This window comes from Aedes aegypti, chromosome 1 (genome assembly GCF_002204515.2).
Source record: "Aedes aegypti strain LVP_AGWG chromosome 1, AaegL5.0 Primary Assembly, whole genome shotgun sequence".
In the NCBI taxonomy this organism is placed as follows: Eukaryota; Metazoa; Arthropoda; class Insecta; order Diptera; family Culicidae; genus Aedes; species Aedes aegypti.
Window position 1 is genome coordinate 214681385 of NC_035107.1, and position 15768 is coordinate 214697152.

The window sequence follows — 15768 nt, forward strand, 5'->3', positions numbered from 1 at the left end:
ATTCAATTCTAATGAATGGAAAGCTCAACGTCTGTCATCTCAACGTGCAAAGTCTATGTGCACGTCAGTTTACTAAATTTGAAGAGCTTAAAAATACAATATTCGAAAGTTAAATTGATATAGCTTGTTTTTCGGAGACTTGGTTAGATAGTTCTATTGCTGATGGTATGATAGAAATTAAAGGGTTCAACCTGATAAGAAATGATCGTAATCGGTATGGTGGTGGACTTTGTGTTTATATAAGGAAAGGTTTATCATATCATTTGATACACAAGTCGGAGTTTATTTCTACCGAATTTTTGATTGTTGAGCTACTTCTGGGGCGCGATCGTTTGCTTATATGTGTTTACTACAATCCTCCTAATATAGATTGTTCGGATATACTACGAGGACATTTTGACGAATATTCCGTCAAATATGATTCTACATTTTTTATTGGTGATTTCAATACGGATCCCAATAAACATACTCGTAAATCACAATGCTTCAGAGACACTATATCCAGCATGTCTTACAGTATAGTCAATTCAGAACCAACTTTCTTTTACAAAACAGGGTCTTCATTTTTAGATCTTTTTATAACTGATTCGCAAGATAAGGTTTTAAAATTCAATCAAATTTCAATGCCCGGTATATCTAAGCATGACCTTATTTTTGCTTCGCTAGATTATTCACATGTAAAAGGTGAGCATGGGTACTGGTTCCGTGACTATTGTCATTTTGATGCTGCCTCATTACGTGAGGAATTTCATATCATTAACTGGAATGAATTCTTCAGTATAAACGATTCAGATATCATGGCTAATATCTTGAATAACCATCTTAGTGCACTGCATGAACAGTTTTTTCCATTGAAATTTCAACGTTTTCGTAAAAATCCGTGGTTCAACAACAGTATTCAAAAGGCCATAATAGAAAGGGACCTTGCATATCGTAATTGGAAGCGTAGTAAAACCGCTGAGCATGAAACCATTTATAAGAGACTCAGAAACAAGGTCAATTCGGTCGTGGAAAAGGCAAAAGCAGGGTTTGATAGACAACGGTTAAATGTAAACTTGCCGAGTAAGCAGCTTTGGCAGAATGTACGAAACTTAGGAATTGCAACCAAAGTTACTCGTCCTGTTGACAACGATCTCACTGCAGATTCTATCAATGAATATTTCTCGTCTAATATTTGCGCTGACGACTCCAGAAGTCCTGAAATAATTGGCAATGAAAGCGGTTTCAAATTCCGACCGGTTTTGGATTATGAAATAATCAACGCTATATTCGAAATTAAATCGAATGCTGTTGGATTGGACTGCATTCCTATAAGTTTTATCAAAATAATTACTCCGTTAGTGCTACCCATGTTGGAACATCTATTTAATGCAATAATATCTACAAGCAAATATCCCAGCGTATGGAAGCGATCCAAAGTAATTGCTATAGATAAGAAACCTAACTTCATCATTAACTAATTTGAGACCGATAAGCCTATTATCTAGTATCTCCAAAGTCTTTGAAAAACTAATTAAACGTCAAATATCAGAATTTGTAAATAGAATGAATTTGTTACATCCCTTCCAATCTGGATTTAGAAAATACCATAGCACTGAAACTGCTTTAATGAAAGTTCACGACGACATTGCTCGAACAATCGAAAGAAATGGTATGACTATCTTGTTAATGATAGATTTTGCCAAAGCTTTTGATCGAGTGTCCCATAATAAACTAGTAAGTAAACTTATTTCGCTTTATGACTTCTCAACTGAAGCTGCAAGACTCATTAAAAGTTATTTGTGTAATCGTAGTCAAACTGTCTGGCACAATGGACATTTTTCGGACTTCATACCAGCTATATCAGGAGTTCCTCAAGGGTCGGTACTTGGTCCACTTCTATTTTCTCTTTTTATAAATGACCTCCCGAGTGTTTTGAACTTTTGCTCCGTACATCTATTTGCTGACGATGTACAAATTTACATTTGCACAGACGATAGTTCAGACTTGACAGCAATTGCGAACATGATGAATAATGATCTACGCTTGATTATGAATTGGTCAAATGAAAATTTGTTGCCTATAAATCCTAGCAAAACAAAAGCCATGCTAATTTCGAAACAAAAAACCAACATTACCCCTCCAAAAATTTATATCAATGAATCCGAAGTTAGTTTTGTACAAAAAATCAACAATTTAGGTGTTATATTCACAAATAATTTAGAGTGGGAGGACCATATTATATATCAGTGTTCAAAAATTTATGGTTCATTAAAACGACTAAATCTTACAACTAGAAATAGCAATACTGATACAAAATTAAAACTTTTTAAAACATTGCTGCTTCCACATTTCATATATGGAGATTTCGTTTACACAAATGCTTTAACTGGATCACTTCACAAGTTAAGACTAGCGTTAAACGCGTGTGTTAGATATGTATACAACCTTTCCAGATACTCACATGTATCACACCTACAAAAGAACCTTATAGGCTGTCCTTTCAATAATTTCTACAAATATAGAACTTGCATCAATATTTTCAAAATAATAAAAACATCAAATCCAGTTTTCCTCAATGAAAACATTATACCATTGAGAGGCACACGAACAGGTAATTACAGAGTTCCACAACATAGTTCAATGTATTATAGTCAATCCTTCTTTGTCAGAGGCATTGTTAATTGGAACAGTTTGCCGACTTCCATTAAGCTGATTAATTCTAAAGCATGCTTCAAAAGGGATCTCTTATTGTACTTACAATAGACGGTTGTGTTAGTTAAAGAGAACAATTTTTCAAAATTCAATTATGTACGTTAGAGTCATATTTTTTCATCAATTGCAATCTTAACTGTAACAATAAAAAAGATGTATATCTTACGTTACAAGGTGATCAATAAATAAATAAATAAATAAATAAATAAATAAACTATTCTCAATTACATTTTAACTTATATTTTAGTGTGCATATTCGTATTTTACAAAACTCCCACCGACAGATACCAGAAACTGCAAATTCTTCACCTCCACTATCTGCCAGTTTCACAGAAAAATCCACCACAACAGGCCCTTTTTAAGAGGCCCTTCGAGGCTCAAATATGGCACTAAGTGTCCTACAAAATTCCTAAATTAGTAATATAAGAAGTTTGTACTCTTTAGAAATTTATTGAGACAAATAGCACAAATGTTCGTGTTAACATTTGTGTTAACATGACATTTAGCATATCAGATTCTGTCAGAAATTACGCCATACGAATTGCATTTCACAAAATAAAGTTTCATTCGGACGCACCGTCTCCAAAAGCTCTCGCATCACACTCGGAAAGCTCCGAAGCCATACCCGACCGGACACGCTTGTCGAGCATCTGCTCCCGAGTGAGTGTGCGACCCCCAAGCATATGACGAATTTTACTGCCAGTTTGTTTTCAAGTAACTCCAACTAGCGAGCTCCGGCATCGCGTCAGTCACCTTTGGGACGTGCAACGAGTCAGACCCAGACCGCGAAACCTAAGCCGAAAAGCGAACTCCGAAGTTAATTTTACTTACGTCGCGACGAACCGAACGGCGAAAGTGAAGCAGCGTTGTTGTTGTTTTTGTTATTGTTTCCATCTTGACTTGTCATCGTCGTAGCAAGCAAGCATCGCCGCCTGGAAGAGGGAGTGAAACTTTTAGCCGCGCGCTGGATGCAGTTGTGAAGCGAAGTTTGGATTGCGAAAATCAGAGGTGAAAGTTGCGAAACACGGTGGAGGAGAAACACAAAGCGTTGGGTGCGCGCGTGAGTGCGAGTAAACGCCTTTTTACGCGAGGAATAACAGCCGCTCGGAGCAGGGAAGAAACGGTGCGTTTTTTTTTGTGGAAAGTAAGTGCTGAAATGTCGTCTGGAGCTATTATTTTTTGGTTATAAAGTTACATGCAAGAGATGATTGGTGTGAAACGCTTAAAATTTAGGTGAATTCGCTGAAATGCAGATTTTAAGTTTAGAGTGTAAATTTAACAGCTAAAAATTCCACTAAAAGAAATGGTGATTTTTGTGGAAAGTAGGTGTTGAATGTCATAAGTAGTACATTTTTTGGTGATTGGTGTGAAAAGTTTAGAATTTTAGGTGAATTCGCTGACGTAAAACGCTAACTCGAAATGCAGATTTAAGTGTAAAATTTGACAGTCGAAAAAAAAATTCCTCAAATCAAGCGTAAAGAGATGTCGATGGGCAAAGAGAGTTGAATTCGAAGTAAATGCATCGTGGTGGAGAAAATCGGCGAAATCGAAAAGGGAAACAACTTCGCAGTGCATGAGACTGCCCGAGGCTTGCAGAAGGAAGAAGCTACCACATGCACCGATGCAGTTTGAGTGAAAATGAAACAACAAGCAAGAGGAACTAAAAAAATAACGCGAATAATAATAAAAATGGTGTTCGTGTGTAGGAAAGGCGAAAAAATGGCAGTCGACTCCGAAGCGAGTTTCGAAACTCACATGGTGGATGTGGCCGAGGACAACAACTGAACGACGGACTTTTCCGTAGCGCGGGCAGTGATTTAAAAAGTGTGCATGCTTGTTTCGAAAGTTGAATTTAGTGCCGTAGCGGCGGCAGTGCAGTGAGATGTCGTCAGTTGGAGTCAGTGAGAGTGGAATTTTGCATACATGCTTTATCGTCGATGGTTGGCGGGATGGATGGTGGTCCCAAAAGTCGGAAAACCCGAACCGGATGTGCTCGGGTCCACTGGGAGGGGAGACAGGATACCAGATGGAAATAGTTTTGGATAGTGCGCGCTCGGAACGGGATGTGAACGTTAACGGTCTGCATACATGGACGAGATTTGACTAATTGGGGAAATAATATGCAGTAGATTATGGATGGTGATTTTATGGCTCCATATGGAGATGCAGCGATGGGTGTCGACAAAGTTTCAGTTCTGAGAAAATTAAGTTAACTCGGCAATTACTATGCATATTGAATAGATGGCGGGGTGGAAGAGGACAGTTAGGAAATTTTTGTACGTGGGAAGATGTGTATGAAGGTATGGCGAGTACGACTCGGTACTCTCCTAGATTGCAATCAAATTAGTTCGCTTGGAACTTTTTCCTACGAATGCAATTTATTTTTCTCGTGGAAGGGAGTAATTTAAGATTGACTTTTATTGAGTTTGTCCTTATTCTAATGAAGCTACGGTACCGATGTAGCTGTCGTATGAAACTGTAGTGTAAAAAGAATTCCAGGAATGTCTACGTGAAACAGACATCTTAAAGCATTCATATTTTACGACTAGCTGGAGTTGACATCCTATGTGAATTACAGCAAATGTTGATTACCAATTTGATGCTGAGCAGAATAGGAATGCATTCAACATAACTTCTCAATGAATGCTGTTACATCGAACGCCATTGTGTATGGATTTCGGGGAATTCCCGTTCATGGAATACTATTTTGTTTTGGAAGTTCAGAGGGACAGTTATTTTTTAACATTACATTCATTCCTTATATTTAGCACTGATCGTGAGAATAGCAGAAAGCAACTTTTTTCTTTTTCAAAATTATTAATCATTTTATTAGATATTTGTTCCAATGTTTCAATATTGGATATTCTATGTACGCGATAGTACTACACCAGGGAGGGAGATTCAGAATCATTTTCAAAATTGTATTTTGAATCCTCTGCAGAGCTTTCTTTCTGGTATTACAACAGCTAGTTCATATTGGTACAGCTTACAACATGGCTGGCCTGAAAATTTGCTTTAAGATCAAAAGCTTGTGTTTAAGATAAAGTCTTGATTTTCTCGTGATATCTACTAGACATTTTTACATATGGCATGAATGCCCCCAATGTGATTTTTGAGAATTAAATTATTATCTAGCATGAGCTCTAGATGCTGAACTTTATCTGACCAATTTATTGGAAGCTTTTGATTCATGTGGGAATATTGTTAGTTGAGTTTTGGAAGCATTTTGAAAAAAAAATTTCCTTTTTGATTTGAAACAATTAGAACGGTTACCCAAAGGAAGAAAATTTGAAGGGGAGGAACTGAAGTTACCTGAGACAATATTGGCATAGGAAGTTCCTTGGGTAACTCGACTAGAATTTAAAAGATTTACTTACCTGATAGAAGAAAATTAGCATGTAAACGAGCATAGTTATAATTTATCTGAAGAGTATGCTTATTAAACAAGCAATCGTGAAGCTAAGCATGTTGTTTCACTCAAGTAAAGTAAAGAAATTCCTTGACTGAATGAGTCAAGAAATTTCCTTCAGATAGTCCAATTTGAAATAATATTTCTTCTTTACTGCGTACTGCGATCAAAGAAATGTGATTTTCTTGACCATTTCTTGGAAGAAATTTTGCCCGCATCGAGACAGGCGATTACTTTTCTTGTCAACCAGCTTTTATCTGAAAAATGAGAATTATTGGCGATTATGTTAAGGGGAAACGTTGCCGTTCATCTGCCTGGTATGAGCCTCGACGATTCGTTTACGCGAAGGGCAATCCCAAAAGTTATACTTAGAATTGCCCCCGCAATCTGCACATACAGTCAACTTTCGTTCGTTGCACTAAACCCGTGGCCCACCTAGTGAAAGACTTTCACTAATCGGGCTAAGTTTTGAGCTGTCAAATAACCGATTAAAATAGAAATTCAAGGCTACCAACATTGACAAATTGCGGTTTATGTCAGAAAGTGACGTTTGCCTTCGTTTTAGGTGGGCTATAGCCCACTTAACGGGAGCCCAATTAAAACGAAGTGCAATTAAACGTAGTGCAACGAACGAAAGTTGACTGTATAAGCTTTTTGGTAGTTCCCTTCACAGGACTGACGTCCCTAACGTGAGAAGAATCTGCTCAAATTATTTTTGAAATTAATGATCGATCATCGTTTTTTAGAATACTTCCTGGGAAGATTTCTGATATCTCCAAATATTAGAGTGAGTGGAATCATCATTTGTTTGAATTTTTGGAAGATAGAAGAGAGAAGATAGAAGATAGAAGATAGAAGATAGAAGTTAGAAGATAGAAGATAGAAGATAGAAAATAGAAGAAATAAATATTTGATCCTATAATTTTCCAGGACTCGGCATCATTTCACAAGCCATTAGTGTCGTTTTGTACCTACAAGTTAAAAGACGTTCTATCACTGAACTTTTGATCGCAAACGCGATTTCTGGACCAGCTCTGGAGAAGTTCCTTCAGGAAGACCTTCTATGACTTTTTCAAAATTATTCCTCCCGATATGTCTCCAGGAATTCTAATTCTTGGAGGAATTCATGAGAGAATATCGGAGGCCAATAACGAATTTCTGGAAAACAAATGCTTGGGGAATTTTCGGAGGATTACTTGGAAAAAAATCTTTGGAGTGATTCATATAGAAATTTTCTTGGAGATATCCCTGGGAGAATTCTTAAAGGAACTTCCTGAAGAATTCTTTCAACTGTGAAGACTAACATCTTTCTTAAGTTTTATCGGCTCTATTAGTCTTAAGGCAGCTAAAAAGCGAAATATTAACAATCAATGTGGAAGCTAACTTTTGAGACATCAGTCATAGTGGGACGCCATTGACAATTTTAGACGGTCAAAAGTCGGACAAGACACCACTAAACACAATAAAATGCAGCCTCTGTAAGTCACACAACAAAAACCACATTTTTTTTCTAAAATTTGTATCAATTTTAAATCGTGCACTTTGTGAATCACAACACTCATTTATAATTTTAGAAACCCTTGAAGAAGGCGAAAAAATCGTTTTAGCTGCCTGTCTTGAGGCAAAAAAATCAAGGAGGGGACATCTTGAAGTAATTTCTTGTAGAATCTTGGAGGAATTCCTGGCGGAAAATCTGGCTGGAATCCCTGAAAAAAAAACCAGGAATAATTCTTGGAGGAATCTCGAGAGGTCTACCTGAGGAAATTTCTGCAAGTATGCTTGGAGGAATTTCTACAGAAAACACTGGAGAAATAACATGAGTAATTTTTTAAGATCCTTGGAGGAATTCCTGTATATAGCCAAGAATTTTTGTATAATCTCTGAAGAAGTCTCTGGAAATATTTCTGGAAGATGGTGAATAGGAATATCAGTAGAAAACGTCTGAAGAATCCTTGAAGGAATCCCTGGAGCAATCGCTGGAATAATTGCTTGAAAAGTTCCCGGAGGAATCCTGAGAGGAATTCCTGGAGGAATCCCAGTAAAGATTATGCTTGTGGAACCTATGGAGGAATCACTGGAAAAACTCTTCGCAAAATCTTTAAAAGAATCCTTGTAGAGATTGTCCTACATAAATCCCTGAAATAATCTTTGGAGGAATCCCTAGAGAAATACCTGACAGAATTCTTGGAGGAACCGATCTTAAAAATCTTGTAACGATCAAAAGTTCTCCCTGGAAGAGTTAGGGATTATGGTAGAGATTATTTTGGAGGAATTTCTGGTACAGTCCCTAGAGGAATCTTCGAAGGAATTCCTAAAGAAATCTCTAGAAGAGAGTCTGGAGAAAGGGCTGGTGGAAATATTTGAGATATTTCAAAAGGAACTCTTGATGGAATCTATGGAGGTTTTTCTTAAAGACTTTCTGAAGCTATATTTAAACTGGTTTCAAAACTACTTTTGCAGAAAAAAAATTAACCAACACTTCTTCAAAAGCTTGTAAAAATCTTTGGAATGGGTTGAGTATTCATGTAGTTATACTGAAACAAAGAAGATTTTTAGTAATATAAGAAAAAAGAGGAGAAAACTACTTAATTTAGACTAGTTTTGATTGAAAACAAATTCGATGATATACAATGTTGTATAAATTATATATAAATATATTTTTAAAATTGAAAATTCACGCTTATGTTGCTTGTGCCACCTCCTATCCACCATAGGCCAGCAGTCCTAAGTTTATCCAAAAGAACGGCACCAAATTTTGAAATATGATGGAAAAGGAGACATCCTTATACATACGGTACTTCGCTAACGATGAGATCATTGGTTCGTGTTGATGTTTCTAGTGCATGAGTGGTAGTTCTTCGTAGGTCCGCTTACTCTCTTTTCGGAGTTGATCGACATCTGCTGTGTGTTCCTCTCGATGTTTTTCCATCTCTGAAGATAGCTTCTCACCCAAAGCACTGAGTGTCATAAAAATGAGGAAAACAATTTGAAGGGGAGGAGTTGTAAAGGGATTCTTAACAAACAAAATTAATTGGTGTGTCTGAAAAATCGAACACCTGGTCCAAAGTTAATTTAAGAAAACTTTAAGTTTTGACAACGCATTTACAGTTTTCTGGAAAGATCTTAAGTGTTGGTCTTTTAGATGTTTCAATGAATGGTTCGTATCTCTTTGTTAAAGACTTTTGAGAAATTCAAACCATTTTAAATCGACAGTATTTAAAAAAAAACATCATCAACATAGATACTACGTGACTTTATTTGATTCCTCCGTTGATATATTTATATGAAAAAAACAAAGGAATTTGAATAATTATTTTGATTTTGATCAGGTATTGCTTAATATCTAACATTCAAGAGCAAACAACAGGAAAATATACCAAACTCTTCTGAGACCTAGTGAGCAAATTCAAATATCTTTCAATTCTGTAGTTTATTCAATAAAATTCGTATGTGAGTATAATAATAATGACAGTGTTTTTTGACAAACCTTATGGTGCCTTGATGTTATCGGATTGCATAGATTTCTTAGTTTAAAATCGAATATATTGAAAACCAAATCAGATAACAAAATTTTCTATCAAAAATTTGGAAAACATAATGTCTACCAATTTTAATTTTTCTGACAACAAGTCAAAAACCCGGGAATGGCAAAACTGATTTTGAATGGACACTCTGATTTGAAAATAAAATTAATTTATTGAAACTCGGATTGGGATTTGTCTAAATGATTGAAAAAGCCTCGAAGGAACAAATCCGGCTTTAACCTTCGGGCTGTCGCGGTGTTGTACTTTGTACAACAGTTGTGATTTATATGCTATCATTTTGCAACAAAGATATCTATCGACACCAAACCAAAATGTATTCCTCAAAAATCTTCTTAAGAACTATACTCGACGGTTTTTATTTACAGTAGGACCCCTTATAATGCGGTAAAATCAACAAATGTACATGAAAGTCGCATAATAATGAACGCACTATATACGGTTCGAGTAAACCACAGTTTGAAATCGGTATTTCTCAAAATCCAGATAATATAGAAACTTGGGATCTTTAGTAAAGTTGTTATGGAGGTGAAGCGCCATCTGATGGTACCGCATTTAATTCGGAATTTGACCGCTAGGTGGCACTAGTGGGCATGGAAGTTTTACTTTTGATTTGCAAATATTTCAGGATCCTGATCATTTAGAAGGATGGCGTCTTCGGCAAAGTTGTTTAGTAAGTTAAGGACTATCATTGTTCGAGCTAGTTGATTCAAAATTTTGCCACTAGGCGGCGTTAGTGTGCATGAAACTTTTGATTGCAGATATCTCAGGAGCCTGACCACTTAGAAAGAAAGTGTCTTCGGCAAAATAGTTCAGTAGCTCAAGGACTATCATTATTTGAAGCAAGAAATAGGATATTTTGCCACCAGGTGGAGCTAGTGAGCATAAAATGTTTGTCTTGTGAATGCTGCAGGATCTTGACTTTTTAGACAGGCACCTTCAGCAAAATTGTTCAGAAGCTCAGGAACTATCATTATTTTACAAAATCTCGAACTTTAAGAATTGAACAAATATATAATTTGAACTACTGAAAAACTTTGCCGAAGACTCCATCATTCTCAGTGAGCAGGCTCCTGAGATATTTGCGAAACAAATGTTTTATGCTCACTAGCGCCGCCTGGTGGCAAAATTTTGAATCAACTAGCCCTAACAATGATAATCCATAAGTTTCCGAGCAACTTTGCCGAAGACGCCATCTTTCTAAGTGGTCAGGATCCTGAGATCTGCGATACAAAAGTTTCATGCTCACTAGCGCCGCCTAGGAGCAAAATCCCGAATTTCTAGTCTAAAATAATGATAGCCCTTGAGTGACTGAACAACTTTGCCGAAGACGTCATCTTTCTAAGTGGTCAGACTCCTGAGATATTCGCAAAACCAAGGGTGTTGTACAAAGTACAACGCGCGACTACTCGCGTTACAAAAATTCGCGCGACGATCGAAAGGTTAAGAGAGGAATATAAAATATTATTAATCAATAGCGAAAAAGCCCAAAAAATCAAAGGATTTCAATTTAATATCATATTGCTTGTGATCTCGAAAGCATTCTCAATGAAGTGTACGTTTTTAACAAATATTTGGAAGAGATGAGAGCTATTATTAAAAAATGGAATAATTTGATGTATGAAAATAAGACAAAACTCCTGTCGAACCATTTAGCTAACGTTCAATCAGCTTGCTTTTCTATATCATGAAGGTTTAATTCTGAAATTTAAAACAACATTCATTGTTAGAATAATTCAAAGCTATCCCTCCAACCGAACACTACACGTAATGCAGCTCTGCATCCCTTTTTGATTGCATTTGCTACAACATATAACTCTTTCACAGAAATCCATCATCCACTTCCACTCCTTTTACCGCACAAACATTTACAGCTCCTAAACCCCACCGGCCCACGGAAAAGACATAAATCTACTTTCCCAACCGAGCGTAAATTCCACCAATAAAGTCCGGAGGCTTACCGGTAAAAGACAGATTGGTTGTGCAACTGGGCCAAACAAACCCCTGCTGCTGCTGCTGCTGCTAGTCGTGTCCCTGCAATTAAGCAGGTCAACCACCACCGAACAGATGGTAGCCCTGAAACAATTGCAGCCATCATGCGAGCAACCAAGCCAGAAACATACCACACTTACTCATTACGGACGACGACGACGACGACTTTCGAGCCATTGTCGTGTATTTGTGGTCATCTGGCCAACATCGGTGTAGAGTGACCACTGACTGCTCGTAGACGGGGGACCGTAAAATCAACCGAAAGACTGCGGTGTGTGAAAAACTTTCACCTGTTCGACGGCGGTGGCGGTTTCTTCCATTCGGATTCGGAGCGATGCAAACTAAATGACCAACTTAGTGAGCCATTTCTCAGCTCAGCTCAGTTCTCGACCCACTGGTATCAATGTGAGTCAATCTGGAACGATTTCCCTCTCCCGTTTCTGTGACATAAGCCATAAAGCAGTGGGATATAATGGAGATTATCTTTTCGCTTTAATCCAATTTACCTACGCGTTGGGAATGAGGAGGGAGATCAATGCAATGCAATGAACAATGGTCGGAAACAATCATGTTTGGTCGAAGTGTCAAAGATTACTAATATGCTATTTGGTGTAATCATTGCTTCAGAAGGGACAATTCATATACCACGTAACTTTTTTAAACCTGCGTACAAGATTTTTTTTTTCATTATAAACTTTGCTTGAAAAAACAAAACAAATTTCGTTTGTATATGATCGAGCTTGATTAAAATCTGTATCAAGAGGGAATACATATTTTCAAAATAAATTTTTGTTTCCAAATAGATAATCTTCAAAATACACATAATATCTTGAATTTTTCAACGAGCTCTACCGTTTTGATTCATATTACGGACAGCTTTAAATTCTGGACACTCTAGTTTGTATGGGAAACATTTCACACGAAATGTTTCAACTTTTGTCGTTCAAAAGTTCTCAATTTCGAGGCTCGTTTTAGTTAGTTTTTTCCATAAATATCTTTGAAAATTTATAATGCCCAACTACCTTAGAAGTCAATTTAGTGGTTTGATGATTTCAATTGATGATTTGATTGTTCCATTAATGATTTTCATGAGCTGTCCGGAATTTGAATCAAAGTGTCCGAAATATGAGGCAAAAGTAAGGAAGCGTCCGGAATAAGAATCATGAAAAGGCCACACAAAAGGCCATTTATTAAAAATTATTCAAGTTGCGGAAGCGTATTCTCTACCCACCATTCAAAAGTTAAGGGCTCTCGACGCACGATAACGCTAAGGAATCATACAGAATGATTTATTTTGTATGCTCTATGCTGAGACCTTAAGTGTCCGTAATATGAATCAAAACGGTATATTGGAAATAAGCATTTTTTCCACACAAAAAAAAACTGAACGTTTTTTTTTGTGATCTCTATGCATGCTTTTTAATGTGTAATATTCAAAATGGCGGTGGCATAATGCGAATTTAATTGTTTTTCAAGTTAAAAATCATCAAAATTACTATAGTTTGATATTGAATGCTACTGGAACTTAAACCAAGTTTTTTTCATTCAAATGATGCTCATCCTTAAGAAAATATTTTATTTCCAATAAATGGTTTTGAATTTTATTTCAATGTCACATTTGTTTTTTTTTCCTATTGACAACATAAAAACAGTTTTCAATTTTTATACAATTCCAATCAAAGATCATAATAATATAATTAGCAAGATATAGTTTGACATAACAAAATATACTAGAAACTCATAATCAGTTTTGGTAGCTTTGGTCGCCTCTTTATATGGAACACGACCATTGTGCAACGGTTCCATCGACATCGAAGCGAGTGAAGCTAAATTGCTTTCACTCTTCGGAAATAATGACTTTGCAGCGAAGACAATGAATCACTTACGAGGAATAGTGGTTTCGTTCTCTGAAAGAGTCTCCTTCATTTCTGCAAGAAATGACAACTTAAGACCACCGTAAGTTCCGGTGTCCCACTTTTGAACGAGACGTTTGACTCCAAGTCCATCTCTCGGTTTCTTGTAGGGGAACCTGGCTTAATACGCACTAATGGAGTAAAATGACTCGATTTATTGAATCACTGATACTCAAACGTTTTTCACTTGTTTACCTAAGTCATAAGCAATTCCGCTGATGCTTATAACGAGCCATTTTGAACCACTTAACCCTACTCTCTACAAACATATAAACCAGACATCTCCTTCGTCCTAGTCGATTGAGTTATGCAGACGAGGTGACACACTTTGAAATACGGTTCAAATCAATCGTATCCTCCACAGGAAGAATGGGCCTTTGTGTGGTTGCCGGTAAGAACTCCAGTTGAAGGTGGTGTGAGGTTTGCGTGTTTGGTGATGATTCAGACTAGCCATTTAATAATAGACAGTCAGTTCACTCCTGGAGGTTTCTTTTTCTCTAGTCTGATCTGTTATTTGATCAGACTCAGGTATTCTGTAGTTTGATCAGAGGAATCAAGTTCAATTTCTGAAGTTATAGTGATTATCACGCTCAATGGTATGGGTCTGGGAGAGAGGCACCGATACTACATACGAAATATGACACAAAGTTATTTCGAATTGCAAGAAAACTCTAGCTTGCCAACGACAATCAAGGCAGACTTGATGAAAATCGCTAGTTTTCTTTTGTTGTGTTCCTTCGATCGTTCTTGACAAACATGAAAAAAGGGCCAAAGATTGCTATGCATTTCATTTTCGTTTTTATTGGAAAAAGTAGAATAATGCGAATTTGAATACTTTATATTCAATCAGAATAAAAGGTGCTATTGTGACATTACTTTTAGATAAGCATGAATAGCTTTTCAAAGGATTTTTTGTCACATTTGATAAAATGCAAAAATGTGTTTTAATCAATTACGCGCTTTTATCATGTTTGTCCATTGTTTAATCTGGGCTCACAGTGACAGTTCGTAACAGCAGAATCTCGGCTAACTATGACGTACATAAATTTCGTATCGGTTTCTCCCTCCCAGGTATGGGTGTCTTCGTGTAGATGTGATTGTGAAACTCAGAGGAGAGCTCCGTCTCGAAAATACCCAGAATCTAGGTGTACATTTTTCAAGTTGGATAATATTTCCATACGCATTCTGATGAGTCTGGAAAGCGTGTACAAGTTTCTTGGGGGAAAACAAAAACAAATACCGGATACCCCCGTTGGTTTGACCACATTTAATCAGAACACTTTTTAATCTGTACCCCGTTAATTTGCACATCGTTCAGATTAAAAATGGTTCAAACGTCATTAGGTCATGGAACGGAGTGAAGTGAGGTGGAACGCTGTGGAACGAAACGCAGAATCAAAACAAAACAGTCAGTGCGCATCGTACCCTCGTGCTGTGCGTACACGAATTCTCTCTGCTCTTGGAAGTTTTCTTAAAAACTACCTAAAGCAATAAAACAGTACTTTTCAGTGCTACCAAAACAGTACTTTTCAGTACTATTTTTTCTACTATTGATCCCTTTACGATCCTTGTTTGGACCCGTGCCTTCGATTTTTCGTTGGACCCGTTGGCGAAAGCTAGCGGTGGTAATCCTTCCTGGACACCGTCTTGGGAAAAAACCTCTCGAAGGTCACGTCTTTCTCGTTTATTAACTAAACATGGTATCAACAACTAACAAAAGAAAGGGTGAATCTCTGAATTCACAACTTCCTTCCAAAAAAGTGGGTTTTAAAACTGTCACTACACGTGGCAAGAATGGAAGAAAGGACGCTTCCCCGGAATGCGAAGTTTCTTCCAAGGGTGAAATGAATAATTGTATCGAAATGAGCAATCAGTTCGATGCTCTAGACAAATTTTCCGAACATCAAATCGAAGCTGCCTCTAGCCCAGGCTCTTTGATTCAAGTGAGGAAGGAAAGAGTGCCGCCTATCGTGGTCAGTTGTTCAGAATTTGGGGGATTTAGGCAGGAGATCTTGAACTCCATTAGGGGAATCAAGGTTTCCTTCCAAATCGCAAAGAAAGGAGACTGTCGCGTTTTGCCGGAAACTCTTAAAGATCGTGAACTTCTTCTCAAACATCTTGAAGAGAAGAAGCAAAAATTTTTTACTTATGACGACAAAACTGAACGTTTGTTCAAAGTTGTCTTGAAAGATCTCTCAAATGACTATAAATCACCTGA

General features: G+C 37.0%; 1 protein-coding gene across 2 annotated transcripts in view; it reads left to right on the plus strand.

Moving 5' to 3' along the window:
- The first annotated feature begins 3422 nt into the window (after positions 1-3422).
- Positions 3423-15768, plus strand: part of LOC5577062 — a 338285-nt gene continuing 325939 nt past the window's right edge. The window contains exon 1 of one of the 2 annotated variants that reach the window (XM_021857529.1): positions 3423-3838. The gene's annotated coding sequence lies outside the window, so the exon portion shown is untranslated. The remainder of the gene's footprint in view (positions 3839-15768) is intronic. The other variant, XM_021857530.1, reaches the window with a different exon arrangement.